We start from the raw sequence: 12,190 nt of genomic DNA, 5'->3' as shown, positions 1-12,190 counted from the left end.
AACATTTATAATTTAAGCCTTTGTTAATTGACAGTGAATTTAAATATTGAACTAATTTTGAGTAGGCCCCAGTGAGATTTGAACTCACAACCCCTGGTTTATGAAACCAGTGCTCTAACCCCTGAGCTATGGAGCCACCTGCTATAGGAACAACATGGGAAGGAGCAGGAAAGAGAGGGGAAGGAAAAAGAGAGAGTGGAAGGAGTGAGAGAGAGGGGGTCGGAGAGACAGAGGGCAATGGGGGAGAGAGAGAGGAAGGAGAGAGAGATGTGAAGGCGAGAGAGGAAGGAGACAGGGGAGAGAGAAAGGAAGTGGAGAGAGGGGGAGAATGGGGAGAATCCAAAAAGAAGGGGAGAAGAGAGAGAGAGAGGAGGGAGGGGAGAGAGGGGAACCGGAGAAAGTGAGAGAGGGGAATGAGTGAGAGACGGGGAAAGCGAGATAGCGGGAAAGGGAGAGAGGGGTAAAAAGATGTAGAACAGGGCGTGATGGGGAAGGGAGAGAGAGACGAGATCCTGTTGTTCCAGGGTCAGTCTTGGAGATGTTTAATATTTATAATTAAACCCCTTGTTAATTGACGGTGAATTTAAATACTGAGCTAATTTTGAGTAGGCCCCAGTGAGATTTAAACTCACGACTCCTGGTTTACAAGACCTGTGCTCTAACCCCTGAAACATAGAAACATAGAAAATAGGTGCAGGAGTAGGCCATTCGGCCCTTCGAGCCTGCACCACCATTCAATATGATCATGGCTGATCATTCACCTCAGTACCCCATTCCTACTTTCTCTCCACACCCCTTGATCTCTTTAGCCATAAGGGCCACATCTAACTCCCTCTTGAATATATCCAATGAACTGGCATCAACAACTCTCTGCGGCAGGGAATTCCACAGGTTAACAACTCTCTGAGTGAGGAAGTTTCTCCTCATCTCGGTCCTAAATGGCTTACCCCTTATCCTAAGACTGTGTCCCCTGGTTCTGGACTTCCCCAACATTGGGAACATTCTTCCTGCATCTAACCTGTCCAGTCCCGTCAGAATTTTATACGTTTCTATGAGATCCCTTCTCATCCTTCTAAACTCCAGTGAATACAGGCCCACTTGATCCAGTCTTTCCTCATATGTCAGTCCTGCCATCCCGGGAATCAGTCTGGTGAACCTTCGCTGCACTCCTTCAATAGCAAGAATGTTCTTCCTCAGATTAGGAGACCAAAACTGAGCGATGGAGCCACCTGCTCTGGGAAAGACAGGGGAAGGAGCAGGAAAGAGAGGGGAAGGGAAAAGAGAGAGTGGAAGGAGTGAGAGAGAGAGGGGGAAGGGGAGAGAGAGGGAAGGGGAAGGGGAGAGGGAGGGAGGGGAATGGGAGAGAGAGTGAAGGGGAAGGGGAGAGAGTGGGGAAGGGGAGAAAGAGGGAAGGGGAAGGGGAGAGAGAGGGAGGGGAATGGGAGAGAGTGGGGAAGGGGAGAGAGAGGGAAGGGGAAGGGGAGAGTGAGGGAGGGGAATGGGAGAGAGTGGGGAAGGGGAGAGAGTGGGGTAAAAAGATGTATAACGGGTCGTAATGCGATGGAAAGAGAGAGCAGAAAGAGTGGTTAAGGGGAGAGAGGGGGAAGGAGTGAGAGAAATGGGAAGGGGGAATGAGAGAGAGGGGAAGGGGAGAGAGAAGTGGGGAAAGAGAAGGAGGGAAGGGAGAGAGAGAAAGTTTGAAAAAGTGGGGGGGGGGGCGGAGACAGAGAGGCAAATGAACAAATGAGCAATGAGGGGAAAGGGAAAGTGAGAGAGAGGGGTTGGTGGAGAATCTGAAAAGTGGGAAAGAGGAAGAGACAAGTATTGAAATACTGAATTAATTTTGAATCGGCCCCAAAGAGATTTGAAATCAAGATCTCTGGTTCACTAAACCAGTGCTCTAACCCCTGAGCTATGGAGCCGCCTGCACTGAGAAAGTCAAGGGAAGGAGCAGGAAAGGGAAAAGAGAGAGTGGATGGAGTGAGAGAGAGGGGGAAGGAGAGACAGTGGGGAAGGAGTGAGAGAGAGGGGGAAGGGGAGACAGTGGGGAAGAAGTGAAAGAGAGGGGGCAGGGGAGACAGTGGGGAAGGAGTGAGAGAGAGGGGGATGGGGAGACAGTGGGGAAGGAATGAGAGAGAGGGGGAAGGGGAGTCAGGGAGGAAGTGAGAGAGAAAGGGAAAAGAGAGAGGGGGAGGGGAAAGAGAGGGAGGAGAAGGGGAGAGAGAGTGTGTAAGGGAGGGTGAGGGAGGGGAAGGGAGGGGAAGGGAGGGGAAGGGGAGTGAGTGGGGAAGGGGAGACAGGGAGGAAGAGCGGGGGGAAGGTGAGAGCGAGAGTGGAGGGGAAGGGGAGAGAGAGTGTGGAAGGGAGGGTGAGGGAGGGGAAGGGGAGTGAGTGCGGAAGGGGAGACAGGGAGGAAGAGCGGGGGGAAGGGGAGAGCGAGAGGGGAGGGGAAGGGGAGAGAGAAAGGGGCGTGGGGAAAGAGAGGGAGGGAATGGAGATTGAGAGTGTGGAAGGGGAGTAGAGAGAGGGGAAGGAGTGAGAGAGAGGGGGAAGGAGTGAGAGAGAGAGAGGAGAAGGGGAGACTGGGAGGAGGAAACAGGGACAGCGGAAAAAGAGAGGGAAGGAGTGAGAGAGAGGTGGGAGGGGAAAGAGAGGGAGATAAGAACATAAGAAATAGGAGCAGGAGTGGGCCATACGGCCCCTCGAGCCTGCTCCGCCATTTACTACGATCATGGCTGATCCGATCATGGACTCAGCTCCACTTCCCTGCCCGCCCCTTATCCCCTTATCGGTTAAGAAACTGTCTATCTCTGTCTTAAATTTATTCAATGTCCCGGCTTCCACAGCTCTCTGAGGCAGAGAATTCCACAGATTTACAACCCTCTGAGAGAAGAAATTCCTCCTCATCTCAGTTTTAAATGGGCGGCCCCTTATTCTAAGACCATGCCCCCTAGTTCTCGTCTCCCCCATCAGTGGAAACATCCTCTTTGCATCCACCTTGTCAAGCCCCCTCATAATCTTATACCCAATTTTTGCCCACTCACTTCGCCTGTCGATGTCCTTTTGCAGATTTTTTGTGTCCTCCTCACACATTGCTTTTCCTCCCATCTTTGTATCATCAGCAAACTTGTCTACGTTGCACTCAGTCCCTTCTTCCAAGTCTTTAATATCGATTGTAAATAGTTGGAGTCCCAGCACTGATCCCTGCAGCACACCAGAGAATGAACCATTTATCCTGACTCTCTGTTTTCTGTTCGTTAGCCAATCCTCAATGCATGCTAATATATTACCCCCAGCCCCCGTGAACTTTTATCTTGTGCAGTAACCTTTTGTAATCGGGAGAGAGAGAGTGCAAGGAGCAGGGGTGGGGGGCAGGGGAGAGAGAAGGAGAGAACCAGAAAGGAAAGGGAGAAGAAAGCTCCAGAAGTGAGAGACACATATTTAAGTACGGAGCTAATTTTGAGTAGGCCCCAGTGAAATTTGAACCCACGATCACTGGTTTACGAGACAAGTGCTCTAACCCCTGAGCTATGGAGCCACCAGCCCTGGAAAATACAGGGGAAGGAGCAGGAAAGAGAGGGGGAGGGGAGACAGGGAGGAAGAGAGAGGGGAAGGGGAGAGTGAGAGGGAAGGGGAAAGAGAGGATAAGGGAGGAGAGGGGGAAGGAGTGAGAAAGAGTGGGGAAGGGGAGAGAGCAGAAGGGGAATGAGGGAGGGGAAGCGGAGAGACGGGGAGGGGAAAGGGGAGAGAGGGGAAGGAGTGAGAGAGAGGGGGAAGGGGAGACAGGGAGGGGAAGGAGTGAGAGAGAGGGGGAAGGGGAGACAGGGAGGGGAAGGGAGAGAGAGAGGGAAAGGAGTGAGAAAGGGAAGGAGAGAGAGAGAGGAAGGATTGTGAGAGATGGAAGGGGAGATAGAGGTGCAGGAGAGAGAGGGGGAAGGAGAGAGAGAGAGAGGCGGGCAGGAGAGAGAGAGGGAGGGGATGGGGAGAGAGAGTGGAAGGAGGGGAGAGAGGGACGGGGAGAGAGAGAGCGGAATGGGGATAGAGAGAGCGGGAAGGAGTGGGAAATAAATGGGAAGGGGAAAGATAGGGAGAAGGGTAGAAAGAGGGGAAGGGGAGAGAGAGGGGGAAGGGGAGAGAGTGAGGTGAGAGAGGGGGAAGGATGAAGAGGGGAATGAGTGAGAGACGGGGAAAGCGAGACAGCGGGAAAGGGAGAGAGGGGTAAAAAGATGTAGAACGGGTCGTGATGGGGAAGCGAGAGAGAGATTTGGAAGGGGAGAGAGAGTGTAAGACAGATGAGAAGAGGAGAGGGGGAAGGGTGTGAGGGGAGCCTGTTGTTCCAGGGTCAGTCTCAGAGCTGTTTAATATTTATAATCAAAGCTCTTGTTAATTGACAGTGAATTTAAATACTGAGCTGATTTTGAGTAGGCCCCAGTGAGATTTGGACCCACGACCCCTGGAGAGAGAGAGTTGGGGAGATGGAAGATTACAGAATTGCTGGAAACCCCGCAGTGTTTGGACTCACTGAAAAGGAAATTCGATTTGGGAATATCAAACAGAAAGTTTGGGATCCTAGAATGCAGATGGAAGAAATCTACGAGTTTTAACCAAGTTTGAGATTTTAAAGGTGAATGTTGGGTCTGTGAGAAAAGGGGTTGCAAGACCCGGGGTGGGTTTAAACTCTGAAAGGCCAGTTTGGATATTGGAGCTAATCAAGCTCTCTGGGGATATTGGAGCTCATCAAATTGTCTGGAGAACTGTTTACCCTCGAAACCTGCCCCCGACAAGACATTTACATTTCAACAATCGATCGAAGGAAAGTACAGTTTCAATCCAAGCACAAAAACTCATGCGACACATGCATAATGCCAATCACCTTTCCAGCCTGCATAGAAAGCTGGGACCCAGGCAGACAACTCGACACCAGAAACTAACTCGAACAAATTGTGAAGGCAAATGGTATGTTGGCCTTCATAGCGAGGGGATTTGAGTATCGGAGCAGGGAGGTCTTACTGCAGTTGTACAGGGCCTTGGTGAGGTCTCACCTGGAATATTGTGTTCAGTTTTGGACTTGTAATCTGAGGAAGGACGTTCTTGCTATTGAGGGAGTGCAGCGAAGGTTCACCAGAATGATTCCAGGGATGGCAGGACTGACATATGAGGAGAGACTGGATCAAGGGATGAAGGGGTATGGAGTGAAAGCAGGAAAGGGGTACTGAGGGAATGATCAGCCATGATCTTATTGAATGGCGGTGCAGGCTCGAAGGGCCGAATGGCCTACTCCTGCACCTATTTTCTATGTTTCTATGTTTTTACCACAGACCACCATAGCAAAGACAGAAGAAGTTGGCCTTCAGTGATCCCCGACATCATCGGACATGTCATGGCATCAAGAGCCTGACGAAATCATCAATGAACCATTACCAAGAACCAACTTGGTAATATTGAGGCACCGTGACCGACAGATTTCGACCAGAACCAAGTCGGGAGAAAACCGGAGATTCGAAGGTTTTCCACTCTACAATCTGTTCCTGACCTATCGACGGGCAAAACTTGACCTAAAGTAACCCAAAACTCTACCTCTGCAAGAGAAAAGTGGGCACTTACCCCATAGATCCAAAACGCACCCGACCGCATCAGCGGACACAACCCAACTGAAGAAAACTCGGTAAGAAGGCCTCGACTACGTTCAGGGTACGGCAAGCAGAACCTACCAGGCCCAGCGAACCCCGAAATCGCAAACCACCATCAACTGTCAAAGGAAGGATTGGGGAACATTATCCCTGTTACCCCAGAGTCGAACTTAGCTGGAGAGTGGGACAGGGAGGTGGGAGGTGTTCTTCTGCTGTATCTCTTCTTGTGTACGTATTAAAGTCTTCCCCATTTTGAGATTGTGAGATTTTGACATTCACTGAATATTGTAACTTTATTTCTGGAATTAAATCACAGTTTCTTGCACCAAAACCAGTTGTTGTTGTACTTTGTCACATCCCTCAATAAACCCAGGGTCTAGAATCGAGGGAGTGGGAGTGATTCGAGCCACTCAGAAGCTCAGAGGTCAACCTGACCCCCAAACCACCCGCTACAGAGAGGGGAAAGAGAGGGAGGAGACGGGGAGAGAGTGGGAAGGAGAGAGGGTGAGGCGAGGGAGGGGGAAGGGAGAGAGGGGTAGGAGCAAGAGACGGGGAAACAAGTGTTTCAGAGTGGGAAGGGGAGAGGGGGGCAAGGGGGAGAGAGGGGGGAAGGGGAGAGAGAGTGGGGGAAGAGGAGAGAGGGGGTAGAGAGTGGGGAGAGAGTGGGTATGGGAGAGAGGGAGTATGGGAGAGAGGGGCGAACAGGACAGAGGGGGAGAGTCTGATGGGAAAGGGGAGAGTGAGAGCGAGGGAAAGAAAGAAAGGGAGGAGGGAGAGGATTGGAGACAGGGGAGAGGAGGGAGAAGGAGAGGGAGGAGAGAGAGAGGAGGGAAGAAAATGAAAAGGGAGAGGGGAAGGAGTGAGTGAGAGGGGAAGGGGAGAGATAGAAAGGGAAGCGGAAGATAGAGGGGGAAGGGGGGAGAGAGAGGGGGAAGGGGAGAGGGAGCGGGAAGGGGAGACAGTGGGGAAGAGGAGAGAGGGGGGAAGGGGAGAGAGGGGGGAAGGGGTGAGAGTAAGGAAAGAGAGAGACGGGAAGGAGAGAGAGGGAATGGGGAGTGAGAGAGGGAAAGGGGAGAGAGAGAGGTGAAGGAGAGAGAGAGAGTGGAAGGGGAGAGTGAGGGGGAAGGGGAGAGAGTGGGGAAGGGGAGAGAGAAGGGGTAAGGGGAGAGAGAGGGGGGGAAGGGGAGAGAGAGAGCGGAAGGGGAGAGAGAGAGGGGAAGGGGAGAGAGGGTGGAAGGGGAGAAGAGAGGGGGGAAGGGGAGAGGCAGGGGAAGGAGAGAGATGGGGAAGGAGAGAGAGGGGATGGGGAGAGAGGGAGGGGAAGGGGAGAGAGAGAGGGGAAGGGGAGAGTGAGGGGGAAGGGGAGAGAGTGGGGAAGGGGAGAGAGAGGGGGGAAGGGGACGGTGAGGGGGAAGGGGAGAGAGTGAGGAAGGGGAGAGAGAGGCGAAGGAGAGAGAGAGAGGGGTAGAGGAGAGGGAGGGGAAAGGGGAGAGAGGGAGGGAGAGAGAGAGGGTAGGAAAGGGAGGGGAAGGGGAGAGTGAGGGGAGGAAATGGGTAGAGGAGAGAGAAGGAACGGGTGAGAGAGAGGGGAAGATGTGAGAGAGAGGGGGAAGGTGAAAGAGAGGGAGGGGAAGGGGAGAGAGAGGGGAATGAGTGAGAGATGGGGAAAGCGAGATAGTGGGAAAGGGAGAAAGGGGTAAAAAGATGTAGAATGGGTCATGATGGGGAAGGGAGAGAGAGAGTGTAAGAGAGATGAGAAGAGGAGAGGGGGAAGGGTGTGAGGGGAGCCTGTTGTTCCAGGGTTGGTCTCGGAGCTGTTTAATATTTATAATTAAACCCCTTGTTAATTGACGGTGAATTAACTACTGAGCTAATTTTAAATAGGCCCCAGTGAGATTTACTAGACCAGTGCTCTAACCCCTGAGCTATGGAGCCAAGTGCACTGGCAAAGACAGGGGAAGGAGCAGGAAAGAGAGGGGAAGGGAAAAGAGAGAGTAGAAAGGGAGAGAGAGAGGGAAGGGGAGAGAGAGGAAGGGGAAGGGGAGAGAGAGAGGGGAAGGGGAAAGAGAGGGAGGGGAATGGGAGAGAGTGGGGTAAAAAGATGTAGAATGGGTCATAATGCGATGGAAAGAGAGAGCAGCAGAGAGGAGAAAGAGTGGTGAAGGGGAGAGAGGGAGAAGGAGTGAGAGAGAAGCAGGCGTGTGAGAGAAATAGGAAGTGGGAGTGAGAGAAAGTGTGGAAGAGGCGGGGAGAGAGAGAGAGGGAGAGAGGGGAAGGAGTGAAATAGATCGGAGAAGGAGAGAGAGAGAGGCAAACAAACGAGTGAGAGGTGAGGGAAAAGGGAAAGTGAGAGAGAGGGGAAGGGGGAGAATCTGAAAAGTGGGAAAGAATAGGGAGCAGGGAGAGACTGGTATTTAAATACTAAACTAATTTTGAATAGACCCCAGTAAGATTTGAACTTACGTCCCCTGGTTTACAAGACCAGTGCTCTAACACCTGAGCTATGGAGCCACCTGTGTTTTAAAAGTCAAGGGAAGGTAAAAGAGAGAGTGGAAGAAGTGAGAGAGAGGGGGAAGGGGAGAGAGAGGGAGGGGAAGGGGAGAGAGAGAGGGAGGGGAAAGAAAAGTTAAGGGGAGAGAGGGAAGGAGTGAGAAAGAGTGGGTAAGTCGAGAGTGGAAGGGGAGAGAGAGAGAGAGGGAAAGTGGAGAAAGGGGAAGGGGTGAGAGAGAGAGGGAAGTGGAGACTGGGAGAAAGAGAGGGGCAGGGGAGAGAGCGAGGGAAGGGGAAAGAGAGGTTAAGGGAAGAGAGGGGGAAGGAGTGCGAAAGAGAGGGGAAGGGGAGAGAGGGGGGAAGGAGTGAGAGTGAGGGGGAAGGGGAGACAGGGAGAGGAAGGGGAGAGAGAGAGGCGGGGAGAATGAAGAAGGGGGAAGAGAGGGGATGGAGTAGGAAAGAGGGAAGAGAGAGGGGAAGGGGAAAGAGAGGGATTGAAGAAGAGAGAGAAGGGGAGGATCTCAAAGGAAAGGGAAAGGAGAGAGAGAGACAGGAGGGCACCTGCTCTGGGAAAGGCAGGGGAAGGTGCTGGGGAGAGAGAGAGTGGAAGGGAGGGAGAGTGGAAGGGAGGGAGAGAGGGAAAGGAGTGATAGAGGGAAGGAAAGAGAGAGAGGCAGGAGAGAGAAAGAAGGGGAGACAGAGGCAGGGAAGGGAAAGAGGGTGGGGGAGGGAGGGGGAAAGGAAGAGAGGGGAATGACTGAGAGACGGAGAAAAGGAGATTGCGAGAGAGTGAGAAAAAGATGCAGAATGGGGAAGGGAGAGAGAGATTTGGAAGGGAAGAGAGAGTGGAAGAGAAATGAGCCTGTTGATCGAGGATCAGTCTTGGAGCTGTTAAATATTTATAATTGAAGACCTTGTTAACTAACAGCAAATTTAAATACTGAGCTCGCTTTGAGTAGGCCCCAGTGAGATTTGAACCCACGACCCCTGGTTTACTAAACCAGTGCTCTAACCCCTGAGCTACGGAGCCACCTGCTCGGGGAAAAAGAGGGGAAGGAACAGGAAAGAGAGGGGAAGGGAAAAGAGAGAGTGGCAGGAGTGGTGGAGAGGGGGAATGGGAGAGAGAGGGAGGGGAAGGGGAGAGAGAGGGAGGGGAAGGGGAGAGAAGGGGCAGAAGTGACAGAGAGGGGGAAGGGGAGAGAGAGGGAAGGAGTGAGAGAGAGGAAGGGGGGAGAGATGGGAAGGCGAGAGAGGGAGAGTGAAAAGGGAGAGGGGGCAGAGGAGAGAGAGGGAGAATTGGGAGAATCTGAAAAGAAAGGGAAAAGTGAGAGAGAGGAGAGAGGGGAGGGAAGATAGGGGAAGGGGAGAGGGAGAGTGAAAAGGGAGAGGGGGCAGGGGAGAGAGGGGGAGGGGAGAGAGAGGGAAGATAGAGAAGGAAGGAGAGAGAATGGAAGGAGTGATAGAATGAAAGTAGAGAGGGAACGGGAGAGAGGAGAGAGAGGGGAAGGGGAGAATGTGACAGGGGAAGGGGAGAGAGGAGAAGGGGAGAATGAAACAGGGGAAGGAGAGAAAGGGGTTGGAGAGAATGGGACAGGGAAAGAAGAGAGAGGGGGAGGGGAAAGAGAGGGTGAAGGAGTGAGATCGAGCGGGGAAAAAGGGAGAGAGAGTGTAAGAGAGACGAGAAGAGGAGAGGGGGAAGGGTGTGAGGGGAGCCTGTTGTTCCAGGGTCGGTCTCAGAGATGTTAAACATCCAGAGAGAGAAGGAGAGAGAAAGGGGGAAGGAAAGAGGTGAGGAAGGGGAGAAAGAGTGGGGAAAGGGGAGAGAGGGGGAAGGAGTGAGAGAGGTGTAGCAGCGAGATATAGAGGGTAACGAGTGTGTAAGAGTGGGAAGGGGAGAGAGAGCGAGGGGGAGGAGAAAGGGAAGGGGAGAGAGTGAGGGGAGAGAAGGGGAAGGGAGATGAGAGGGGGAAGGGAGAAGAGAGGGGGAAGCAGAGTGAGAAACGGGGAAAGCGAGATAGTTGGAAAGGGAGAGAGGGGTAAAAATTCTCATGATGGGGAGGGCAGAGAGAGAGAAAAGGGTACGAGGAAGGCCTGTTGTTCCTCAGTCAGTCTCAGAGATATTAAACATTTATAATTAAAAACCTTGTTAACTGACAGCAAACTTAAATATTAAGTTCACTTGGAGATGGTCTCAGTGAGATTTGAACTGACAACCCCTGGTTTATAAGACCAGTGCTCTACCCCCTTAGCTATGGAGCCACCTGTTACACAAGCTCCTGTTTGCATCTTACTATTGTTAACAAGGAGGTGGGGCCCGAATAATCATTCTCGGTGATTCATCCCTGAACCTTCACAGAATTCTGAAGGACAGGATAAATCTACATTTAGAAAGACACAGGTTAATCAGGGGAAGGAGCAGGAAAGGGAGGGGAAGGGAAAAGAGAGAATGGAAAGAGTGAGAGAGAGGGGGAAGGGGAAAGAGAGAGGAGGGGAAGGGGTGAGAGAGAGGAGAAAGGGGAAAGAGAGAGGAGGGGATTGATGTGCAAAGTTAGAGCACATGGGATTGGGGGTAGTGTACTGACATGGATTGAGAACTGGTTGTCAGACAGGAAGCAAAGAGTAGGAGTAAATGGGTACTTTTCAGAATGGCAGGCAGTGACTAGTGGGGTACCGCAAGGTTCTGTGCTGGGGCCCCAGCTGTTTACACTGTACATTAATGATTTAGATGAGGGGATTAAATGTAGTATCTCCAAATTTGCGGATGACACTAAGTTGGGTGGCAGTGTGAGCTGCGAGGAGGATGCTGTGAGGCTGCAGAGCGACTTGGATAGGTTAGGTGAGTGAGCAAATGCATGGCAGATGAAGTATAATGTGGATAAATGTGAGGTTATCCACTTTGGTGGTAAAAACAGAGAGACAGACTATTATCTGAATGGTGACAGATTAGGAAAAGGGGAGGTGCAAAGAGACCTGGGTGTCATGGTACATCAGTCATTGAAGGTTGGCATGCAGGTGCAGCAGGCGGTTAAGAAAGCAAATGGCATGTTGGCCTTCATAGCAAGGGGATTTGAGTACAGGGGCAGGGAGGTGTTGCTACAGTTGTACAGGGCATTGGTGAGGCCACACCTGGAGTATTGTGTACAGTTTTGGTCTCCTAACCTGAGGAAGGACATTCTTGCTATTGAGGGAGTGCAGCGAAGGTTCACCAGACTGATTCCCGGGATGGCGGGACTGACCTATCAAGAAAGACTGGATCAACTGGGCTTGTATTCACTGGAGTTCAGAAGAATGAGAGGGGAGCTCATAGAAACATATAAAATTCTGACGGGGTTAGACAGGTTAGATGCAGGAAGAATGTTCCCAATGTTGGGGAAGTCCAGAACCAGGGGTCACAGTCTAAGGATAAGGGGTAAGCCATTTAGGACCGAGATGCGGAGGAACTTCTTCACCCAGAGAGTGGTGAACCTGTGGAATTCTCTACCACAGAAAGTTGTTGAGGCCAATTCACTAAATATATTCAAAAAGGAGTTAGATGAGGTCCTTACTGCTAGGGGGATCAAGGGGTATGGCGAGAAAGCAGGAATGGGGTACTGAAGTTGAATGTTCAGCCATGAACTCATTGAATGGCGGTGCAGGCTAGAAGGGCCGAATGGCCTACTCCTGCACCTATTTTCTATGTTTCTATGTTTCTATGGAAGGGGTGAAAGATGGGAAGGAGAGAGAGAGAGACAGGAGGGAAAAGAGGGGGTTAGGGGACGGGGAGATAGAGTGTGGGGGAGGGGTAGAGAATGGGGAAGGAGTGAGAGAGTGGGGGAAGGGGAGAAAGAGAGTGGGGAGAGGAAAGAGAGGGAAGGGACGGGGAGAGAGAGAGTGGAAGGGGGGAGAGAAGGGAAGGAGTCAGATAGGGAGGGGAAGGGGAAAGAGGGAGAAATGAGAGAGAGGGGAAAGGGGAAACTGGGAGGGGGAAAGGAGAGAGAGAAGGGGGAAAGGGGGGAAGGAGTGAGAAAGGGAGAGAGAGAGACAATCTGAAAGGAAAGGGAAAAGAGAGAGAGAGACAGGAAGAAGGAACA

At 51.9% G+C, this 12,190-nt stretch overlaps 3 non-coding genes across 3 annotated transcripts; all 3 read right to left on the bottom strand.

Annotated features, from left to right (window-relative positions):
• Nucleotides 1-63: 63 nt before the first annotated feature.
• On the bottom strand, nucleotides 64-136 carry trnam-cau (transfer RNA methionine (anticodon CAU)). Its single transcript has one exon. It is a non-coding gene; the product is annotated as a tRNA-Met (tRNA).
• Nucleotides 137-8,068: 7,932 nt separating this feature from the next.
• trnat-ugu (transfer RNA threonine (anticodon UGU)) lies at nucleotides 8,069-8,141 on the bottom strand. The gene has a single exon. It is a non-coding gene; the product is annotated as a tRNA-Thr (tRNA).
• Nucleotides 8,142-9,077: 936 nt separating this feature from the next.
• trnat-agu (transfer RNA threonine (anticodon AGU)) lies at nucleotides 9,078-9,150 on the bottom strand. Its single transcript has one exon. It is a non-coding gene; the product is annotated as a tRNA-Thr (tRNA).
• Nucleotides 9,151-12,190: the final 3,040 nt, after the last annotated feature.

The sequence above is a fragment of the Pristiophorus japonicus genome, unplaced genomic scaffold (genome assembly GCF_044704955.1).
Source record: "Pristiophorus japonicus isolate sPriJap1 unplaced genomic scaffold, sPriJap1.hap1 HAP1_SCAFFOLD_586, whole genome shotgun sequence".
NCBI lineage: Eukaryota > Metazoa > Chordata > Chondrichthyes > Pristiophoridae > Pristiophorus > Pristiophorus japonicus.
This window is presented reverse-complemented; position numbering and strand designations above follow the sequence as displayed.